Here is a 14,546-nt window from a genome sequence, read left to right as displayed (position 1 = left end):
GACAGCTAATGGGAGCTGTTCAGGATATGCTGCAAAGAAGTGGTGGTGACTACGGTGGGAGAAACCCTCTACCCAGGTAGCTGCTGTAATATTCCATCCGAAGAACATTCTAGTAGGTCATAAAAACCTAAAGGGGGCCGGGCATGGTGGCTCATGCCTATAATCCCAGCGCTTTGGGAGGCCAATGCAGGAGGATTGCTTGAAGCCAGTAGTTGGAGATCAGCCTGGGCAGCATAGTGAGAACCCATCTCTACAAAAAAATTTTTTTTTTAATTAGCTGGGCATGGTGGTGGGTGGTGGTGCGTGCCTGTAGTCCCAGCTACTAGGAAGGCTGAGGCAGGAGGGTCACGAGCCCAGGAGTTTGGGGCTGCAGCGAGCTATGATCACAAAGCTCACATCACCTCACTTCAACCTGAGTGACAGAGTAAGACCCTCTCTCTAAAACACACACACACACACACACACATGCACACACACACACACACACACACTAAAGAGAAATGCAAATATATGCCCATGGTAGAAATTTGGAAAATACAGAAATCTAACAACCCAGATGGCTGTTCATTTTTATGATGATACATTTCTTCCAGATTTCCCCCCAAGCTTATTAATTTTACATCTCACTGTTCTTCTTTCTATAAATTTACACATTTAACCTTAAAACATAAACATATTCCCATGTCTTTAAAAAGCTCTGTTCCCTCTTCAGGCTGTATCATGGTTATGTAACTACCCTGTCCCCCAGTTATGGACATTTGAGCAGCCCTTCACACCACAGACACCTAACACTCATGTCACACTTTTTTTTTTGAGACGGAGTCTCGTTCTGTCCCCCAGGCTGGACTGCAGTCGCATGATCTCAACTCACCGTAAACTCCGCCTCCCGAGTTCAAGCGATTCTCCTGCCTCAGCTTCCCAAGTAGCTGGGATTACAGGTGCCCGCCACCATGCTAGGCTAATTTTCCTATTTTAGTAGAGATGGGGTTTTGCCATGTTGGCCAGGCTGGTCTCGAACTCCTGACCTCAGGTGATCCACCCGCCTCGGCCTCCCAAAGTGCTGGGATTACAGGTGTGAGCCACCGCGCCTGACCACGTCACACTTACAGTTTGCTCGTTACAAAGCCCACTCACGTTACCACATCATCTCCCCAAGTAGCTGGCCTTATTGGAGGGGACTGAGGCTCAGAGAGATTAAGCAGCTTTCTCAAGGTCACACAGCATAGTGTGGCAGAGATTTGAACCTAAGTCTTTACCATTTTATTATACTTCAGAACCCAGGGCAGGCTCTACCACTAGCCTAGGGCTTGTTGTGTGTCCCTGAAGTGGGTTGCAGCCACGCCCTCTTTCCCTGCCACCCCTCTGGTCTCATCCACACTGGGTGGCTCTTTGCTGTCCCCTCCTGGCTACCAGCAGCTATTACACTGGTCCTGCCTGTGTCAACCTTTAGGCTTGTAGTTAATCCTTTGGGTTCATTTATTTGTACAACAAAAACATATGGAGGTCCAGGCGCAGTGGCTCACGCCTGTAATCCCAGCACTTTGGGAGGCCGAGGCGGGCGAATCACAAGGTCAGGAGATCAAACCATCCTGGCCAACATGGTGAAACCCCGTCTCTACTAAAAATACAAAAATTCGCCGGGCATGGTGGCGCATGCCTGTAATCCCAGCTACTTGGGAGCCTGAGGCAGGAGAAGCGCTTGAACCCAGGAGGCAGAGGTTGCAGTGAACTGAGATTGCACCACAGCACTCCAACCTGGTGACAGAGCGAGACCCTGTCTCAAAAAAAAAAAAAAAAAAAAGGAGAGAGAGGAGAGAGAGGTGGAAAGCCTGCAGGTGAAGCCCAGGAAGAAACTTACTAAAGAGGGTGATTGGTTGCACCAGCCTCTGCTGGGAGGTCAGTCCTAATGCCTGAGAGTAGACGGAGGGGCTAAGCAACAGGTTGCAGTGGGATGGTTCAGAGCAATTTTGGGGGAAGTGGTGGGGACCAGAGTGGAATAGTGGACTCAGGAGAGAATGAGAAAGGCAAGTGATTGAATCTGCCAAGGACCAAGCACCAAAGTGCCAGCTCACTGCCACCCTTAGTAAAGACTCACTTGCCCTTTCCCCCAACTCCCCTCCCAGAAGTAGCTTGCTCTCCTCTGCCTGCCACACATCAGGGGGTCAGGTCTAAAAGGATCACCTTTTAGAGGGCAGGAGAGAATGAACAAGAGTGGAGAGTGGAATAGCGGCAGAGAGGGCTTTATTTTTTTGGCGGAGGGAGGGGACAGAGTCTCACTCTATCGCCCAGGCTGGAGTGCGGTGGCGTGATCTCAGCTCACTGCAACCTCCGCCTCCCGGGTTCAAGTGATTCTCCTGCCTCAGCCTCCCGAGTAGCTGGGATTACAGGCGCGTGCTATCACGCCCAACTATTTTTTGTATTTTTTAGTAGAGATGGGGTTTCACCATGTTGGCCAAGCCAGTGTCAAACTCCTGACCTAAATGATCCACCTGCCTCAGCCTCCCAAAGTGCTGGGATTACATATGTGACCCACCACACCCAGCCAAGAGAGGGTTTTAGAGGTAGGAACAGCAGCTGCATGATCTTCAGCAGATTCAGTAGAGAGGGAGGTGAGTGGTGGGAGAGGAAGGAGGATGGGGGGAATGGCAAGAAAAGGAACACCCTGCTTAGAAAGGGAACGGAGCCGGGTGTGGTGGCTCACGCCTGTAATCCAGCACTTTGGGAGGCCAAGGCAGGAAGATCACTTGAGCCCAGGAGTTTGAGACCAGCCACATAGCAAGACCCCATCTCTATTTTTTTAAAAAAAAAGAAAAAAAAAAAAAAGAAAGGGCCGGGCGTGGTGGCTCACGCCTATAATCCCAGCACTTTGGGAGGCCGAGGCAGGCAGATCACGAGGTCAGGAGATCAAGACCATCCTGGCTAACAGTGAAACCCTGTCTCTACTAAAAATACAAAAAATTGGCATGGTGGCGGGCACCTGTAGTCCCAGCTACTCGGGAGGCTGAGGCAGGAGAATGGCGTGAACCCGGGAGGCGGAGCTTGCAGTGAGCCGAGATTGTGCCACTGCACTCCAGCCTGGGTGACAGAGCAAGACTCCGACTCAAAAAAAAAAAAAAAAGAAGAAGAAGAAAGAAACAGGATGGGTGGAAGAGGGTTGCTGAAGGCTCGTGCAAGCTCCTCTCTGCCTGCTCCTTCTCTCAGGGAGGGACAGGGGAGGGTGATGAGTCAGTGGACTAAATGTCCCCATGGGGATGAAGGACAGTTGGGGTCAGGGTCCTAGAGGGAGGGCTGGAAGGAGGGAAGGAGATGGCCAGAGAAGGATGTAGGACACAGAGGTGCCACCATGGATCACCAAGAGGTTCAGGACTGGCCAGAGGAAGGAGAGGAGGTCAAGGTACATGTGGGGCACTTGGATGACGCATCTATGCCTGCACACAGCTGAAATCCCCAGGAAATAAGACGGGAGCAGGGTGGGTTTCTGCAGCTGAGGTGAGACCAAAGTGTCAGCTCACTGCCACCCTCAGTAAAGACTAACTTGCCCTTTCCCCCAACTCCCCTCCCAGAAGTAGCTCACTCTCCTCTGCCTGCCACACACTGGGAGGTCAGGGAAAGCTCCCCCTTCCTGGGGAGCTGGTGTTCCCTAGGCCAGGGGCCAGTCCCTGCAGAGATGAGGAGCTGGGAAATCCCCTCCTCCCATCCCGCACGTCCACGCGTGCCAGACGCTGTGCTGTGGGCTTTTCACACACAGCCTCTTAGACGCTTAGCCTGTGAGGCGGGTGCTGTTGTCCTTCCTTCCCATTTTGTAACTGAGCAAACAGCCTGAAACAGGCAAAAATCAGGTAGTTAGCATGAGGCCAAAGCCACTTCCTGGTCTATGCTGTTCGGCAGCCTGAGCCTGGGGTGGCCAGACGGGGTTGTGCAGTGGGGGAGAAGGAAAATAGCCCCCAAAAATGCTACCAGAATGGTAAAGGGCCTAGACTGCAGAGCTAGTGACTTGAGCTTTATTTTGTGGCACTGGCGGTTTTTCCAGTCATTGTAATGATACAATCAGATTTGCATTGTCTTCAGGTTACCATGGTAACCATATTTCCACCCACCAAGGGTGGATTAGAGAAGGCAAAACCAGGGCAGAGAAGCCAGGGAGTGTTGAGAAGGTCTGAACCCAGGCAGTGGGCAGCTGGGCCCCACGATGGATGGGGTTAGGATCTAGAGGCAGCAGCAGGATGTGAAGAGGGCGGAAGGTTCTGGAAGGGTGATGGTGGCGCTCGTCTCCAAGGCTGGGTCTGTGGGCTTGTGAGACACATCCAGGGGCCCATAGTGAAACCTGAGTGGTATTTAGTGCAGGCAGGGTGGCAGGCAGGCTGGGGGCCTCTCAGAAGCATGGAGCTGGCAGAGAGAGACCTGCCCGGGGCATCAGAGGAAAGGGCGACTGTGCAGGAACAGAGTAGATGAGGTGGGGGAATCTTTGGGTAAGAAGAGCTGAGTCAGCATTGAGGCAGCGGTTTTCAAACCTCAGAAGCAACAGCAGGGCCAGGCGTGGTGGCTCAGCCTGTAATCCCGGGATTTTGGGAGGCTGAGGCGGGTAGATCACCTGAGGTCGGGGGTTCGAAACCAGCCTGGCCAACATGGTGAGACCCTGTCTCCACCAAAAAATACACAAATTAGCCAGGCATGGTGGCAGACGCCTGTAATCCCAGGTACTCGGGAGCTTGAGGCAGGAGAATCACTTGAACCTGAGATGCAGAGGTTGCAATTAGCCGAGATCACACCACTGCACTCCAGCCTGGATGACAGAGCAAGACTCTGTCTCAAAAAAAAAAAAAAAGGCCAGACGCAGTGGCTCACGCCTGTAATTCCAGCACTTTGGGAGGCCAAGGCAGGAGGATTGCTTGGCCAGGAGACCAGCCTGGGCAACATAGTGAGACCCTGTCTCTACAAAAAATGAAAACATTGAGCCAGTATGGTGGCACACATCCATAGTCTCAGGTACTCGGGAGGCTGAGGAGGGAGGATCGCTTGAGCCCAGGAAGTCAAAGCTGCAGTGAGCTATGATCACACCACTGTACTCTAGCCTGCGAGACAGAATGAGACCTTATCTTTCAAAAAAAAGAAATTCTAGAATTGTTCTTGAATAGCAGTGGTTAACATTTTTTAAAAGCTGTGGAAGGTAGTAAACTCCCTGTCACTGGAGGCATTTAAGCAGAGGTTGAGCTGCCACTCACAGAGAGGCCGCTTCATATAGGGCTTGCTGCAGGAGAAGAGAAAGGGACAGGAGAGCCCTGCCTGTTTGGGAGGGGCTGCGGGGAGGACTAGAACCAAGGAAAGGCCTCTTTACCCACCAAATCCACTTCTCTTTGCTGTCCCGCCGCCAGCTCCCCACAGCTCCTCCCTGCATATGGGCCCAGCCGCCCCTCTCCAGCTCCCTTTTGGGCAAACACAAGGGCTCTCCCCGGACCCAGGCCAGCTTCTGCTCCTTCTAGTTCTCCTCTGACCCTGGGGGTACAGCCGTCCCTGCCAGCTTGAGGGGACTGTGGGAAGGCAGCGCCCCACCTCTCCTTCCCCAGAGCAGGGGCCCCAGACCCCAGGGATGTGGCAGAGCTGCCAACTTCCTGTGTGACTCCAGCAAGTCAGGCTTGCCTACCTGGGCCTCAGTTTCCCTACTTGTAAAATGGGAAGAATTGCCCACGCCACATCTGCCTCCCCTGGGGCCACCCTGGAGTGCATGACCAGGTGAGGAGGAGGGATGGGCTGTCATGAGTGGGAGGTGGTGAGGCAGAGAGACTGGCCAGGATGGAGCGTGGACGGCCTGGGAGGCCTGACTTTGCAGCATGGACTGGGCCCTTCAGGCCTGGCCCTGGTAAGCTCTTCTGCTGACGTCCCCATAGCGGAGGAACCTGTACAGCCCCACTGGTTGGGGCCAAGCTCTTGGCAGGCTCCAGTTTTATCTAGGACATCCCCACATCGTCTCCTCTGTAAACGTTCCACTTTCATCTCAGTTTAAGGAACTATGTCAAATTACATGCTGCTAGCTGGGTGCAGTGGCTCACGCCTGTAATCCCAGCACTTTGGGAGGCCAAGGCAGGAGGGTCTCTTGCATCCAGGAGTTTGAAACCAGCCTGGGAAACATAAAGAGATCCTGTCTCTACAAAAAATAAAAAATTAGCTGGGCATGGTGACGTGTGCCTATAGTCCCAGCTACTCAGGAGGCTGATGTGGGAGGATCGCTTGACCCTGGGAGTTGGAGGCTGTAGTGGGCTATGATTTTGCCACTGTACTCCAGCCTGGGCAACAGAGTGAGACCTTGTCTCAAAAAAAAAAAAAAAAAAAATTACATGTCACCGAGGAAGATCATTCCACTTACAGTCACCTCTCACCCCCACCAGAATTGTTTGAGGCCCATTTCAAGAAGCTCAGCTGTGGGTGAAACGCCTGCCAGGCAGAGGGCTGTGATCCCTTGTCAGGGGGTACAAGTGGAGAAAGGCCAGAAGCCTCAAATACGATAGCACCACTTGTCATTGTCCTCTTTGATCTCCTGCTAAGCCTCTCTCTTCTGTGGGGTCTCCTGTCACCCAGTGGGTGCTGTGGTGGGATGGGCTTCCTGGATAGGATGACCTGAGCCAGGCCCGGATGCTAGTATAGGATTGACCTCTGCAGAGGGTACTGGGGTGGACACAGGGAGGGACTGAACAGCGGCAGGCACAGGAACAGGTCCCTTTTTGCCTTCTCAGGAAGAAGTACCATCACTTCTGAGCTGTGTGATCTTGGATTAAGTTAACCTACTATCTCTGATCTTGGATAAGTTACCTTGCTATCTCTGATCTTGGATAAGTTAACTTGCCACCTGTGATCTTGGATGAGTTAACTTACCATCTCCGATCTAGATAAGTCAACTTACTATCTCTGATCTTGGATAAGTTAACTTGCTTGTCTCTGATTTTAGATAAGTTAACTTACTGTCTCTGATCTTGGATGAGTTAACTGTCTTTGGGCCTCCATTTCTTTGAGGTGATACAGAACAAGGATATCCTCCATGATCCTCCCTTCTGCTGCCCAAGACCTGAGAGTCATTTCCTTGTCCCCAGTCACACACAGGCACACACCCTCTGACCCCTGCCTCCCTCTCTCAGCCTTCCCCACCCCCTCTCCACCCTTCCAACTCTGTCTTGAGCTCTTGAGAGCTCTTTTGCTCTTGAAAACTCAAAATAAAGCCGTCCTTTCTCAAGTTTCTAAAGATATCACAATTCCAGCACCAGCCACATGTTTCTCCACTGAATTATCTCTGCTTGTCTTTGTTAATTAGGGTTCAGTAATGATCTCCCTTCTGCCTTCCCAGGGAGAGCTGGCATCTGTGGGGCGGGGCTTGGAGGCCTTTGTGGGCAGACGAGACGCCCTACTGCCGGGCCCAGAGTTGGCCCGACGCCTCCTTTCTTCTGAAGTGGCAGAGTAGGCCATGAAATGATGGCATGTTAGGGAGACCCTGCCCTTTTCTGGCTGGTGGGGACTTAGCTGAGGTCATTGCAACACCATCCTGCCCCCCAACCTTCCACACGTCGGGGAAGGGAACCCCAAGGTTTTTAGCCTTTATTAGACAGGGGCTTCCAGGCTAGGCACGGTTGCTTACACTTGTCATCCCAGCACTGTGGGAAGTTGAGGCAGGAGGATTGCTTGAGCAGTCCTGGAGTTCGAGACTGGCCTGGGCAACATGGCAAAATCTCATCTTGACAAAAAATGAGCCAGGCATGAGGGCACATGCCTGTAGTCCCACCTACTCAGGAGGCTAAGGCAAGAGGCTCACTTGAGCCCAGGAGGTTGAGGCTGTGGTGAGCCATAATCGTGCCACTGCCCACTAGCCTGGGCAACAGAGCAAGACCTTCTCTCAAAAAAAAAAAAATTAAAATAAAAATAGACAGGGGCTTTCCGGCCCCAAAAGGGGGCAGGGTTGGGGGCGCCTTTAGAGTCTCTTGCAATATCCCAGAAAGCCTCCCAGAAACCCTTTCCCCAGCGGAGACCACCCAAGCTGACAAGAGCAACCAGCACCTTTATTTGGGCTGAAATGAGATCAGCACCGAGGGGTCGCCAGGCACCTTGTGTGGAACAGAAGCTGATGCGTGTGTCTGAGCCACAGAAGTAGAGCAGGGGCCGGGTGGTAACCATGGCTCAGCACATGTGGTTTACTGGGTGTACCGGATCCTTCCAGCCTTGTGGGGAGGGGTGTGGTGACAAAAGAGGAGGGAGGTGGAGGTGGGGGGCCATACAGGCCTAGCCCTCTAAGAACCTTCCCGTCATGGAGAGGGCTCAGCACCACCCACAGAGGACTTCATGCGGTCCCAACAGAGGCCTTGGGGGCGCAGGTGCAGTCACTCATTTGGGCACAGGCACAGGTGTCTCACCGGGGCCAGCACTGTGCCAGATACTGGTCTTTTATTATTATTTCATTATTCTTTTTGGTTGTTTTTGTTTTGTTTTGTTTTTGAGACAGAGTTGCGCTCTAATTGCCCAGGCTGGAGTGCAGCGGTGCAATCTCAGCTCACTGCAACCTCCGCCTCCCGGGTTCAAGTGATTCTCCTGCCTCAGCCTCCTGAGCAGCTAGGATTACAGGCATACACCACTACAACCAGCTAATTTTTTTTTTTTGTATTTTTAGTAGAGACGGGGTTTCACCATGTTGGCCAGGCTGGTCTCGAACTCCTGACCTCAGGTGATCCACCCGCCTTGACCTCCCAAAGTGCTGGGATTACAGGTGTGAGCCACTGAGCCCAGCCTCATTATTCTTTTTTAATATTTTTGTAGGACAGTGTCTTGCTTTATTGCCCAGGCTGGTCTAGAACTCCTGGCTTCAAGGGATCTCACCGCCTTGGTGTCCCAAAGTGCAGGGATTACAGGCGTGAGCGACTACACCCGGCCTAGATACAGGACTTTTTTTTTTTTTTTTAAGGCAGGGTCTCTTTCTGTCACTCAGGCTGGAGTGCAGTAGTACAATCACAGCTCACTGCATCCTCGACCTCCCTAAGCTCAAGTGATCCTCCTGCTTCAGCCTCCCAAGTAGCTGGGACTGGAGGCGTGCACCACCGTGCCAGGCTAATTTTTGTATTTTTTTGTAGAGACGGGGTTTTGCCATGTTTCCCAGGCTGGTCTGGAACTCCTGGGCTCAAGTAATCCACACACCTCTAACTTCCAAAGTACTGGGATTACAGACGTGAGCCACCGTGCCTGGCCTATGCTGGACTTTTAATCAACACTGATTTAAAAAAAAAAAAAAAAAAAAAACCTGGCTGAGTGCGGTGGTTCACGCCTGTAATCCCAGCACTTTGGGAGGCCGAGGCGGGCGGATCACCTAAGGTCAGGAGTTCGAGACCAGCCTGGCTAACATGGTGAAACCTCATTTCTACTAAAAATACAAAAAATTAGCTCGGCGTCATGACACACACCTATAATCCCAGCTACTTGGGAGGCTGAGGCAGGAGAATCGCTTGAACCTGGGAGGCAGAAGTTGCAGTGAGCCACGATTGAGCCATTGCACTCCAGCTTGGGCAACAAGAGCGAAACTCCGTCTCAAAATACAAAAAACAAAAAAACCCAGCCTCATGGAGCTTACATGGTGGGGCAGGGGGGATAAACAGAAAATCTGCAAAGCGTAAACCATGGGAGCAATTGTATTTATTTTTAGGAGATGGCAACATTATTTAGGTGATGACCAGAAGGAGGCCTTAGAGTAAAGGCCTGAAGGGGCAGCAGGGAACAGCATTGCAGGCAGAGAGAACAGCAGCTGCAAAGCCCCTGAGGTCACCTGCTAGGTATTGGAGGAAGGTCAGGGGAGGTGAGAGATGAGATGGAGATGGACAGGGAAGATGGTACGTGGCCAGATAAGGATTTTGACTTTTGCTCAGAGTGAGCTTAGAGTCAGTGCAGTTCTGAGCAGAGGGGAACAGGATCCAGCTTGTTTTAACAGGATCCTTCTGGTTGCTGGCTTGAGGACAGACAAGGGTGGAGAGACATAAGGAGGTTGTAATAATCCAGGCGACGCCTGTGGCGGCAGTGGGGTGGTGAGTCACTGACTCTTAGGTGAGTTGGCTGAAGCCAACAGAATGTGCTGATGTAAGCTGTGAGAAAGTGAGGAGCTGACTTTGACTTCAGAGATTCAGGCTGAACCTGGGGAAGGACGGAGGTGCCGTGGGTGGAGACAGGGAAGATGCAGGAGAAGCTGGTGGGGCGGGAGGTGGCGGATCAGGCGTGTTCAATCTGGGGTCTCATCCAGTCGAAGTTGGAAGCAAGTTGGGGCTCAGGGGAGCAGTCCAGGCTTGAGATATGATTTGGGGAATCATGAATTTATAACTGGTATTTCAAGCCTTAAAACAGTCCAGGTCCAGTGGCTCACGCCTGTAATTCCAGCACTCTGGAAGGCTGAGACAGAAGGGTCACTTGAGCCCAGGAGTTCGAGACAAGCCTGGGCAACATAGCAAGATCCCATCTCTAAAAAAAAAAAATAGCTGCACGTAGTGCACACCTGTGGTCCCAGCTACTAGGGAGGCTGAGGTGGGAGGATGACTTGAGCTCAGGAGGTCAGGCTGCAGTGAGCCATGATTGTGCCACTGAGCTCCAGCGTGGGCAACAGAGTGAGACCCTGTCTCAAAAAAATAAATCAATTACCTAAATGTAGTGGCTTAAAACACACAAATGTTTTAAGTTTTGGAGGTCAGAAGTCTGAAATGAGTCTTCTAAGGCTAATGTCAAGGTGTCAGGGGCCAGGTGCAGTGGCTCACGACTAATCCTAGCACTTCGGGAGGCTGAGGCAGCCGAATCACTTGAGGTCAGGAGTTCAAGACGAGCCTGGCCAACGTGGTAAAACCCCGTCTCTGCTAAAAATACAAAAATTAGCCAGGTGTGGTGGTGCGCACTTGTAATTCCAGCTACTCGGGAGGCTGAGGCAAGAGAATCCCTTGAACCCAGGAGGCGGAGGTTGCAGTGAGCTGAGATCGTGCCATTGCACTCCAGCCTGGGCTACAAGAGTGAGACTCCATCTCAAAAAAAAAAAAAAAAAAGGTGTCGACAGGGCTGATCCTTCTGGAGGCTCTAGGGGAAAATCCATTTCTTTGTCTTTTTTTTTTTTTTTTTTTAGACAGAGTCTTGCTCTGTCCTTCAGGCTGGAGTGCAGTGGCACAATCACTGCAACCTCTGCCTTCCAGGTTCAAGCAATTCTCCTACCTCAGCTTCCTGAGTGGCTGGGATTACAGGCACATACCAACGTGCCCGGCTAATTTTTTGTATTTGTAGTAGAGATGGGGTTTCACCATGTTGCCCAGGCTGGTCTCGAACTCCTGACCTCAAGTGATCTGTCCACTTTGGCCTCCCAAAGTGCTGGGATTACAGGTGTGAGCCACTGAGCACAGCTCCCTGTTTTAAGCATTAAATGAATGAATCCATGCAAAGATCAAAGAGGAGTGCCTGGCACAGAAGAGCTCAGATTCTCTGAGTTACCAAGTGCCCGTGATGGGTCGGGCATTTTTGTTTGTTTGTTTGTTTTGAGATGGAGTCTTGCTCTGTAGCCCAGGCTGGAGTGCAGTGCCACAATCTCGGCTCACTGCAAGCTCCGCCTCCTGAATTCAAGCGATTCTCCTGCCTCAGCCTCCTGAGTAGCTGTGACTACAAGCTCGCACTACCTCGCCCAGCTAATTTTTTGTATTTTTAGTAGAGACGGGGTTTCACCATGTTGACCAGGCTGGTCTTGAACTCCTGGCCTCAAGCGATCCACCCGCCTCAGCCTCCCAAAGTGCTGGGATTACAGGCATGAGCCAATGCGCCCAGCTGGGTTCAGTAATTCTTAGCATATTGCCAATTTTCCCTGCTTTCTCTCTCTCTCTCTCTAACACACATACACACACGCACACACACACACACACACACATAATTTCTCTTTATTTTTCTCCATTTGAAGTAAGGTGCAAACATCTTGACTCTTCATGCCTAAATATTTCAACGCACATCTCCTAAGAAAACACTGTTATCTTACATACTCACAATAGCATCATCGCACTTATACAACTTAATAATTCCCTGTCATCTAATATATGGTCTTTATTCAAATTTCCAAAAATGTCTTCTATGCCTGTTCTCCTCCATGATATAATCATTTTTCACTGGTTGATTTCTTTTTTATTTATTTATTTTTTTTAAAGACAGTCTCCCTCTTGCGCAGGCTGGAGTGCAGTGGCATAGTCATAGCTTACTGCAGCCTGGACCTTCTAGGCTCAAGCCATCCTACCACCTCAGCCCCTTGAGTGGCTAGGACTACAAGCACACGTGCTACCATGCCCAGCTCATATTTTATTTTTTATTTTTGTAGAGAGAGGCTGGAGTGCAGTGACACTATCATAGCTCACTGTAGCCTCCAGCTCCTGGGCTCAAACAATCCTCCCGCATAAGCCTCCCAAGTAGCTGGGACTGCACCCGGGTGCCACTGCACCAGCTACTTTTAAATTTTTGTAGACAGAGCCTCTCTATGTTGCCCAAGGCTGGTCTCCAACTCCTGCCCTCAAGTGATCCTCCTGCCTCGGCCTCCCAAAGTGCTGAGATTATAGGTGTGAGCAACCATGCTGGGCTCACGGGTTAATTTTTTTTTTTTTTTTTTTTTTTTTTTTTTTTTTTTTGAGACGGAATCTCGCTCTGTCACCCAGGCTGGAGTGCAGTGGCGCAATCTCGGCTCACTGCAAGCTCCGCCTCCCGGGTTCACGCCATTCTCCTGCCTCAGCCTCTCCCAGTAGCTGGGACTACAGGCGCCCGCCACCACGCCCGGCTAATTTTTTGTATTTTTTAGTAGAGACGGGGTTTCACCGTGGTCTCGATATCCTGACCTCGTGATCCGCCTGCCTCGGCCTCCCAAAGTGCTGGGATTACAAGCGTGAGCCACCGCGCCCGGCCAATCTTTTTTTAAATTATGTTATTGCGTGTAATGTTTGCCTAAACAAAAATTATTTCATTTTGCTTATAATTTTACTTTCTTTTTTTTTGAGATGGAGTCTCGCTCTGTCGCCCAGGCTGGAGTGAAGTGGTGTGATCTTGGCTCACTGCAACCTCCACCTCCCAGGTTCAAGTGATTCTCCTGCCTGAGCCTTCCGAGTAGCTGGGACTATATGCGCCTGCCACCACGCCAGCTAATTTTTTGTATTTTTAGTAGAGACGGGGTTTCACTGTGTTAGCCAGGATGGTCTCCATCTTCCGACCTCATGATCCGCCCGCCTCGGCCTCCCAAAATGCTGGGATTACAGGTGTGAGCCACCGCGCCCAGCCTATAATTTTACTTTTATGACAAAGGCATGTTATTGAATAGAGTCTGGGACTCGCTGTTTTCCACTTAGCTTTGGTTGACATAATGCTGAAGTGTGTAGCTGTAGCCTCTTAGTTCTCATGGCTCTATAATCTTCCATTGAGTGGAATTTTACCATGACGCAATTCCTCACTCTCCTCTCCTTGGGGATTGGGCTGCTTCCATTGTTTTGCTGTTACTAAGAATGCAATTAACACTTATAGCCGGGCGCGATGGCTCATGTCTGTAAACCCAGTACTGTGGCAGGCCACGACGGGAGGATCCCTTGAACTCAGGAGTTTGAGGCCAGCTTGGGCAACATGGCAAGACCCCATCTCTACTAAAAATACAAAAAAATTAGCCAGGCATGATGGCACGCTTGCTATTCAAAAGGCTGAGGTGGGAGGATCACTTCAGCCCAGGAAACAGAGGTTGCAGTGAGCTGAGATCACACCACTGCACTCCATCCTGGGCAACAGAGCGAGATCCTGTCTCAAAAAAAAAAAAGCAGAGAAAGAGAAGCATAGATCCATTAAAAAGTTTAAGGCCCAGCCTGGTTGCTCACCCCTGTAATCCCAACACTTTGGGAGGCTGAGGCGGAAGGATTGCTTGAAGTCAGGAGTTTGAGATCAACCTGGGCAACGTAGCAAGATCCTGTCTCTACAAAAATTTTAAAATTAGCCAGATGTGGTGTGCACCTGTAGGCCCACGTACTCAGGAGACTGAGGCAGGAGGATGAGGTCAAGGCTGCAGTGAGCTAGGATCGCACCACTGCATGGGTGACAAAATGAGACTACATCTCTAAAAAAAGTTTTTTTTTTGAAAAGCAGAAGAAGAAGGCCAGGCGCAGTGGCTCACGCCTGTCCTCCCAGCACTTTGGGAGGCCGAGGTGGGTGGATCGCTTGAACCCAGGAGTTCAAGACCAGCCTGGGCAACATGGTGAAACCCCATCTCTACTAAAAATACAAAAATTAGCCAGGCATGGTGGTGCACACCTGTAATCCCAGCTACTCGGGAGGCTGAGGCAGGAGAATCACTTGAGCCCAGGAGGCAGAGGTTGCAGTGAGCTGAGATCACGCCACTACACTCCAGCCTGGGCGACACAGCAAGAGTCCATCTGAAAAAAATAAAAATAAAAAGCAGAGGAAAAGAAGTGGAGATTCCCCCATTCCAACAGCCTCCTTCCCACCCCCACTGGAGTTTTGGATTTAGAGATTTGATGGCTCTGGCATGTCTAGGCCCTTAG

At 51.0% G+C, this 14,546-nt stretch overlaps 1 protein-coding gene across 4 annotated transcripts in view; it reads left to right on the top strand.

Moving 5' to 3' along the window:
- GTF2IRD1 (GTF2I repeat domain containing 1) overlaps positions 1-14,546 on the top strand; it is a 151,334-nt gene that overhangs the window by 112,351 nt on the left and 24,437 nt on the right. The window lies entirely within an intron of this gene.

The sequence above is a fragment of the Symphalangus syndactylus genome, chromosome 9 (genome assembly GCF_028878055.3).
Source record: "Symphalangus syndactylus isolate Jambi chromosome 9, NHGRI_mSymSyn1-v2.1_pri, whole genome shotgun sequence".
Lineage (NCBI taxonomy): Eukaryota > Metazoa > Chordata > Mammalia > Primates > Hylobatidae > Symphalangus > Symphalangus syndactylus.
Note: the sequence above shows the minus strand (reverse complement) of the source record. Positions and strands in the feature narration are given on the sequence as shown.